A 9,319-nucleotide genomic window follows, 5' to 3' on the forward strand; every position below is an offset into this window, starting at 1 on the left:
CTACTGGGCCGATAGTATGTTCTATTGGTGGGGGCTTCCCATGTTGTATATACACTAGACTATTTGTAACCATTAGTGTTCTTCTTAACCTGAGAACAGTAGTACGTACAAGGTTTACGTAGGATTTACGTAAGTGCCCTTCACAAACCGAGGACAGGGGTACGCGGGGGTTTACGTAGGTTTTACGTAAGTGCCTGACACAACCGAGGCAGTAGTGAGTATAAGTTCACGTAGGTTTTACGTGAGTGTCCTTCGCAACCTGAGGACAGTGAGTAGTACAAGTATACGTAGGTTTTACGTATGTGTCCTGCACAACCGAGGACGATGGTAGATAGTCTAGTAACAGTGTCAGTACGAATCTATTCAACCTTATTCCTTCAATCCCATTCCCAAGCCCTGGGAATCCCATGCCTTAGTAAGAGTGTGAACTCACCTTGGTTTGCTCGGTATGTTATTTCTTCTAGAGTTAATTAATGTTTAAGTCCGTTACACACGACCTAGGGTACATCGCACATAAATTCGAGATAAGTGTTTACATTCAATTAGGGTTTACAAGTAATTGATGTCCAAGCAATTGTGTTATGTGTGTTCATTGTGTACAGAATGATATGATAAAGATTGTTCATACATACGGTATCATTCAGCAACATACAATAACATACAGCATGTTGTAACGTACAGAACATACAGTAGGCTCTAACACTGGTGTTTACAGGTAAACTCTCATACATCACTTATAAACTCAGACATGCATTCAATTAAGTGTAAAAACTTGGACCATGCTTCCATTTCAAAATGATCGGACAAGGTTATCAAGCATAAAAGTCGGATCACCCCCTTAACATACAAAAAGTCGGACTATATTTGTTATATAAAAGTTCGGACTTATGTATTTGTGTCACAAATTCGGACCACCATCCCCACTTAAAACTCGGACAACATCAATCCCCTAAAACCCTTAAAAGGTCGGACCTCAAGTGTTGTTTCAAAAACTCGGACCACTTATGATATACATACAAAACTCGGACAAAAGGGGGGCTTCCCTACTTAAAAGTTCGGACAAGGGGGGGGGCTTGATGCCTTAAAACTCGGACACCCCCAAACATAAGGAAACTCGGACCATGCTAGGGTTTAAAGGTCGGACCTTGTTTTCAACCACAAAAGTCGGACCAATGCTTCACAATAAAAAAATTCTGACTTCATACAATAACAAAAACTCTGACAAACATATTAATCAAAACTCTGACCTTTGTGACTTCACAAAGCCCTGACTGTTAGCTACGAGTTTCAACATACGTGATTTCCAAATCCAAATCACAGAATCAAAATAACAATTACATTCTTACGTTCATACGATCAGGAAACCCTAATTCACTCATGTGCATTGCAGTAATCCAATTATCAATCAATCATTCTACATATCTTGTATCTTAACATCAGGCAACCGGTTACACAACTAATCAACATCATTTCACAATAATCAGAATTCAATCAGTAAGTACAGAACTAGTATGTGAAGAACTAGGGTTTACATGAATCACAAAATCAAGAATTGATAACAATCAAACAATCAATAAACAACTACCTTGGATTAATTCTAGATGAAGAGTGGAATCAAGAGTGATGATTGAGAGCTTGCCAATGATGAAGCAAATGATTGTAGGGAGGATTGTAGAGAAAATCTTAGGTACGTCTGATGATTGTGTGGTGGTTAGTGAAGGGATTAGGGTTAAGAATGATTAGAATTTCACTAATTACTCTATGCACCCTCAATTATTATCTATTACATAGTACATGCACAAGATGTACAATTTACAGTTTCATCACCACATTCAAGTATTTTTGCCAAATCATTCATAAACTTTATCAAATCCAAAACGTATACAGTTACAAAGCAAAACTACTGTGCAAGTAAGCAACTAAACAAACAGTGAACATGCAATAAATGCGAAAGTGAAATCTTGGAAACTCGAGTTGTCACATTATCCCCTACTTGAAAGAAATTTCGTCCCGAAATTTAGCATGCGGTTACTGAGGAAGCTAGGTAAGTTGTATCGTTTACTGGTTTTCCTGGGGTGTCACATCATCCCCCCGTTGATTTGGAATTTCGTCCCGAAATTCTGTAGTAGTAGCTTCGGCCTCAGTAGTGGTTGCACGTTTTTCGAATAACTGGGGATACTTGAGTTCCATTTGATCTTCTCGTTCCCAGGTGAACTCTGGGCCACGACGGGAGTTCCAACGAACTCGTACAAGAGGTATTCTAGTGTTCTTGAGGACCTCAACATCCCGGTCCGTGATTTCAACTGGTTCCTCGACGAACTGCAACCGCTCGTCGATAGTGAGTTCCTTAAAAGGAACTATGAGGGTCTCATGTGACAGACACTTCTTCAGATTCGACACGTGGAATACGTTGTGAACTGCACCGAGTTCAGCTGGTAGGTTTAGTCTGTAGGCTACCTTGCCTATTCTTTCAGTGATTTCGAACGATCCAACATACTGTGGATTGAGTTTGCCTCGTTTACCAAAACGAACCACACCCTTCCAGGGTGAGACTTTGAGTAGCACTCGATCCCCAACTTGGAACTCCAGCGGTTTTCTACGTTTATCAGCGTAGCTTTTCTGGTGATCACGAGCTGCCGCCATGCGTTGTCGTATCTGTGCAATTCGTTCAGTAGCATCAACTACCATTTCTGGACCAGTAATCTGACTATCCCCCACCTCTGCCCAACAGAGAGGTGACCGACATTTACGTCCGTACAATGCCTCGAATGGAGCGGCCTGAATGCTGGTGTGGTAACTGTTGTTGTATGAAAATTCCACCAAAGGAAGATGTTTTTCCCAGCTGTTGCCGAAATCGATAACACACGCCCGAAGCATGTCTTCTAAAGTTTGGATAGTGCGCTCAGACTGCCCATCCGTCTGAGGGTGGTAAGCTGTGCTCATGTCTAATCGAGAGGCAAAAGATTTGTGCATTGCTTGCCATAGTTCTGAAGTGAATCGTGCATCCCGATCCGAAATAATAGAGGTTGGCACTCCGTGCCTCGAAACAACTTCTTTCAAGTAGATGTCTGCTAACGTAGAGAACTTATACGTTTCTTTGATAGCCAAGAAATGAGCAGACTTTGTGAGTCGATCTACGATCACCCAAATAGTATCATTCCCACGCTGGGATCTAGGCAGGCCAGTAACAAAATCCATGGAAATTTCTTCCCATTTCCACTGTGGTATCCTGGGTTGCTGAAGTAGGCCTGAGGGTTTCTTGTACTCCGTCTTGACTCTCGCACAAGTCAAACATTTGCCGATGTAAGTTGCTATGTGGGCCTTCATGCTAGGCCACCAGTATGTAGTTCTAAGATCGTGGTACATTTTATCCGAGCCTGGATGTACCGAGTAGCGAGACTTATGAGCTTCATCCATCACAAGTTCTCGTAAACCGCCATATAGTGGGACCCAAATACGTCCTGTTACATAGTAGGCGCCGTCTTCCTTCTTTTCTAACCGTTGCCTTGAGCCACGCAAGGCTTCAGCCCTGACGTTTTCTGGTTTCAATGCTTCAACCTGAGCATCTCGTATCTGTGCAGGAAGATCAGACTGAATTGTGAGCTGCAAGGCTCGTACACGCCTAGGTAGAGTGTCTTTTCGACTGAGGGCATCAGCCACAACGTTGGCTTTGCCTGGATGGTACTTGATGGCACATTCGTAATCATTAAGTAGCTCGACCCATCGTCGTTGACGCATTTTCAATTCCTTCTGCTTGAAGATATGCTCGAGACTCCTGTGATCGGTGTAAATAGTGCACTTGGTACCGTACAGGTAGTGTCGCCGTATCTTGAGCGCGAAAACAACAGCTCCCAGCTCTAAATCTTGCGTCGTGTAGTTCCGTTCATGAACTTTAAGTTGCCGCGAAGCGTAGGCAATAACTTTATCACGCTGCATCAATACACAACCAAGCCCCTGTATCGATGCGTCACAATAGACTACAAAATTATCCGTGCCCTCTGGCAATGAGAGAATAGGTGCGCTGCATAGTCTATCCTTCAGGTACTGAAAAGCCGTTTCTTGTGTGTTACCCCAACGATAGGTAACACCTTTCTGTGTCAGCATTGTAAGCGGCTGTGCGATCTTTGAGAAGTCTTTGATGAATCGTCTGTAGTACCCCGCCAAACCCAAGAATTGGCGTATTTCCGTTGGTGTACGCGGTGCAGGCCAGTTCCTGATCGAATCTACCTTGGATGGATCGGCATGAATCCCCTCCTTGTTTACCACATGGTCTAAGAAATGGACTTCACGAAGCCAGAAGTCGCATTTTGAAAACTTGGCGTACAGTTGTTCTTTTCGAAGAAGTTCCAAGATAAGACGTAAGTGCTGCTCGTGTTCCTCCTGACTCTTGGAGTAGATCAGAATGTCGTCGATGAATACTATGACGAACTTGTCTACATAAGGTTTGCACACCCTGTTCATAAGATCCATGAAAACTGCAGGCGCGTTCGTTAGCTTGAATGGCATGACTAGAAACTCGTAGTGACCGTAGCGAGTTCTGAATGCTGTCTTGGAGACGTCCTCCTCGCGGACTCTCAGCTGATGATACCCTGGCCTCAGATCAGTCTTGGAGTAGTAACTCGACCCTTGCAACTGGTCGAATAAGTCGTCAATACGAGGAAGAGGATAGCGGTTCTTCACTGTGACCTTGTTCAGTTCGCGGTAATCAATGCACATCCTGAAAGTTCCATCTTTCTTCTTCACAAACAGTACTGGAGCTCCCCAAGGCGAAGAGCTAGGACGAATAAAGCCCTTATCCAAGAGCTCTTGCAATTGCTTTGACAGTTCTTCTAGTTCAGTTGGAGCTAAACGATACGGTGCGCGAGCTATTGGTGCTGCTCCTGGAGCTAACTCGACTTGAAACTCGACCTGGCGATGAGGCGGTAGACCAGGTAAATCTTCCGGAAACACTTGAGGAAAATCGCGTACAACTGGGATATCCTCTATTCTTTTCTCTTTCGTCGGTGCATCAGTAACTAGTGCCAAAATGGCAGTGTGCCCCTTTCGTAAACATTTCTGAGCCTTCAGGAAAGAGATGATGCCAACCACTGCACCACTCCTGTCGCCTTGAACTTCGAGAGGTTCCTTACCAGAACGAGGAATACGAATGATCTTCTCCTTACATAGGATCTCTGCTTGTTGCTTGGACAACCAATCCATGCCAACGACGATGTCAAAACTACCCAGAACTATAGGAATGAGGTCGATGGAGAATGTCTGACCAGCGAGGATAAGATTACAATCCTGAACTATGTGTGTGGCTTCTAGACTTTTACCATTAGCTAACTCTACGATATGTTTGGTATTTAGGGGAGTTGGTGCACGTTTTAACATTTGGCTAACTTTCAAAGACACATAACTTGTATCCGCACCCGAATCAAATAATACAGTAACATAAAAGTCGTCAAGAAGAAACTTACCCATGACTACGTTGGGATTATTTCTCGCTTCACCCCTCCCCAGCACAAATACACGACCCCTTGCTTCGTTGTCGTTGTTGTTCCCACCGTTGTTGTTGCCATTGCCCGGATTGTTGTTATTGTTGTTGTTGTTGTTCTTGTTTCGGTTTAACTGAGGGCAGTGTCTTTTGAAGTGACCTTCAGCGCCACAATGAAAACATCCCTTGTTGCCCTGTGGCTGATTCTGCTGTGCTTGCTGCTGCTGCTGATTCTGATTCGCAGGCCGAGGGCTCCTACAATCCTTGGCCTCATGACCCATCTTGAGGCATCTCTGACAGCGACCCTTGTTACACTGGCCACTGTGGTGTCTGTTACAGTTGTTACACCTTGGAAGGTTCCCTCGATATCTGCCCTGCCTGTGACTACCTGAAGAGTGCTGACTGGGACTCTGATAACTCTCAGTCTTTCGCTGCTGAACCTGTGACTGAACTGAAGCTGATCCCTTGCTGGAATCCTCATCCCATTTTCTCTTGTTGTCACTGGGAGTAGCAGGTGTAGTAGAAGTGGTAGCGGTGGCAGTAGCGCTGATACGTTTAGGCAACTTGTTCTGTTCCACTGCCTGATCCGTGAGACGATGAGCAAGGCGTTGAATAGCCTGGATATTGTCAAGATTAGCCGATGTCACATGGCTCTGAATTTCTGGCGCTAACCCCTTGAGATACAACTCAATGCGCTTGATTGGAGGGTCCACCATAGTTGGACACAGAACTGTCAGCTCGTTCGACCTTTTAGTATAAGCTTCGATTTCCGACCCTATCATTTTCAGATGGTAAAACTCATCTTCCAACTTGTGGATGTCATCCCGTGTGCAGTATTCACGTTTAATCAGTTCCTTGAAATCATTCCAAGGGGTGGCGTTAGCAGCTGCCAACCCTAAAATCTGAACTTGCGCGTTCCACCAAGTTAGCGCAATTCCTTCCAGTGTGCCAGCGGCGTACTTCACCCTGCGAGCCTCAGGGCATTCACACATTTCGAACACAGACTCGAGCTTTTCGAACCAATGGAGGAGTCCCACTGCTCCCTCCGTGCCACTGAACGTGCTTGGACGACAGTCCATGAAGTTCTTGAAAGTACATACAGGTTGTGGGGCGTGTTGACCTATTGGGTACGAATAGGACAAAGTTAAACACAAGAATTAATGTAGGATTTAAAGATCCTAGTGTGAATCACATCCGCAGGGTATACTACCTGCTTGTGCAGCTGCAAGTGCCGCAGCTACTTGTTCATTGATAAGAGCCGTCAACTGGGCTTGAGTCATGTTAATACGTCCGGCCATTGATGTTCACATCAAAGGCAACATAAGTGAGAAGGGTTCGTGAATAGTGCGATGATAGAAGAGTGTAAGCACAGAAGTGTTCTCAAGCAATAACAAATATTGAGCAATGTAATCTAAGCATACCACGAGCAAAGTTCTATGTAATTCTAGCATGTAGGCAATAAACATAAACCTTATTACCTAGGGTGTTGAGTCTTGCACGTGGAGCGAGGCGTCGTTGTGGATCGTTAAGCACTGTACTGGTTATAGTCTGGTTTTAATAAAAACGTTTTTCCCTTATTAAAACCAAGTTCTCTATAACCAATGGCTCTGATACCAATCTGTCACACCCCCAAAATCCATCTGCAGAGTATCACCGCTTGGGAGCGTGACTGACCAGGATCAAGCCACCAATCATATAGAACAATGTATATAGTAAAAGTAATTGTATTTAAACCAAACCAATCCATATGAAAGGTGTTCCAAAACATAAGTAATATAACAAAGTTTAGCGGAAGCAAATGTATAAAAGCCCAATCATAAATAAGGTGTGCAATGTCATAATGTTTAAATTAAAGTATTCACGATCCTTGTCCACAACGACCGCGCCTCCCAGTGCAAGCTCCATGTACCTAACGACCTGCAAGGCATGTAACAGAGGATCAACAACTAGTTGAGCGAGTTCACAGAAAGTAAAAGCGTAACAGTAAGTTCGTTTGTAACATGTGGCTCTACTGGGCCGATAGTATGTTCTATTGGTGGGGGCTTCCCATGTTGTATATACACTAGACTATTTGTAACCATTAGTGTTCTTCTTAATCTGAGAACAGTAGTACGTACAAGGTTTACGTAGGATTTACGTAAGTGCCCTTCACAAACCGAGGACAGGGGTATGCGGGGGTTTACGTAGGTTTTACGTAAGTGCCTGACACAACCGAGGCAGTAGTGAGTATAAGTTCACGTAGGTTTTACGTAAGTGTCCTTCGCAACCTGAGGACAGTGAGTAGTACAAGTATACGTAGGTTTTACGTATGTGTCCTGCACAACCGAGGACGATGGTAGATAGTCTAGTAACAGTGTCAGTACGAATCTATTCAACCTTATTCCTTCAATCCCATTCCCAAGCCCTGGGAATCCCATGCCTTAGTAAGAGTGTGAACTCACCTTGGTTTGCTCGGTATGTTATTTCTTCTAGAGTTAATTAATGTTTAAGTCCGTTACACACGACCTAGGGTACATCGCACATAAATTCGAGATAAGTGTTTACATTCAATTAGGGTTTACAAGTCATTGATGTCCAAGCAATTGTGTTATGTGTGTTCATTGTGTACAGAATGATATGATAAAGATTGTTCATACATACGGTATCATTCAGCAACATACAATAACATACAGCATGTTGTAACGTACAGAACATACAGTAGGCTCTAACACTGGTGTTTACAGGTAAACTCTCATACATCACTTATAAACTCAGACATGCATTCAATTAAGTGTAAAAACTTGGACCATGCTTCCATTTCAAAATGATCGGACAAGGTTATCAAGCATAAAAGTCGGATCACCCCCCTTAACATACAAAAAGTCGGACTATGTTTGTTATATAAAAGTTCGGACTTATGTATTTGTGTCACAAATTCGGACCACCATCCCCACTTAAAACTCGGACAACATCAATCCCCTAAAACCCTTAAAAGGTCGGACCTCAAGTGTTGTTTCAAAAACTCGGACCACTTATGATATACATACAAAACTCGGACAAAAGGGGGGCTTCCCTACTTAAAAGTTCGGACAAGGGGGGGGGGGGCTTGATGCCTTAAAACTCGGACACCCCCAAACATAAGGAAACTCGGACCATGCTAGGGTTTAAAGGTCGGACCTTGTTTTCAACCACAAAAGTCGGACCAATGCTTCACAATAAAAAAATTCTGACTTCATACAATAACAAAAACTCTGACAAACATATTAATCAAACCTCTGACCTTTGTGACTTCACAAAGCCCTGACTGTTAGCTACGAGTTTCAACATACGTGATTTCCAAATCCAAATCACAGAATCAAAATAACAATTACATTCTTACGTTCATACGATCAGGAAACCCTAATTCACTCATGTGCATTGCAGTAATCCAATTATCAATCAGTCATTCTACATATCTTGTATCTTAACATCAGGCAACCGATTACACAACTAATCAACATCATTTCACAATAATCAGAATTCAATCAGTAAGTACAGAACTAGTATGTGAAGAACTAGGGTTTACATGAATCACAAAATCAAGAATTGATAACAATCAAACAATCAATAAACAACTACCTTGGATTGATTCTAGATGAAGAGTGGAATCAAGAGTGATGATTGAGAGCTTGCCAATGATGAAGCAAATGATTGTAGGGAGGATTGTAGAGAAAATCTTAGGTACGTCTGATGATTGTGTGGTGATTAGTGAAGGGATTAGGGTTAAGAATGATTAGAATTTCACTAATTACTCTATGCACCTTCAATTATTATCTATTACATATTACATGCACAAGATGTACAATTTACAGTTTCATCACCACA

Source organism: Helianthus annuus, chromosome 9, assembly GCF_002127325.2.
Source record: "Helianthus annuus cultivar XRQ/B chromosome 9, HanXRQr2.0-SUNRISE, whole genome shotgun sequence".
Taxonomy (NCBI): Eukaryota; Viridiplantae; Streptophyta; class Magnoliopsida; order Asterales; family Asteraceae; genus Helianthus; species Helianthus annuus.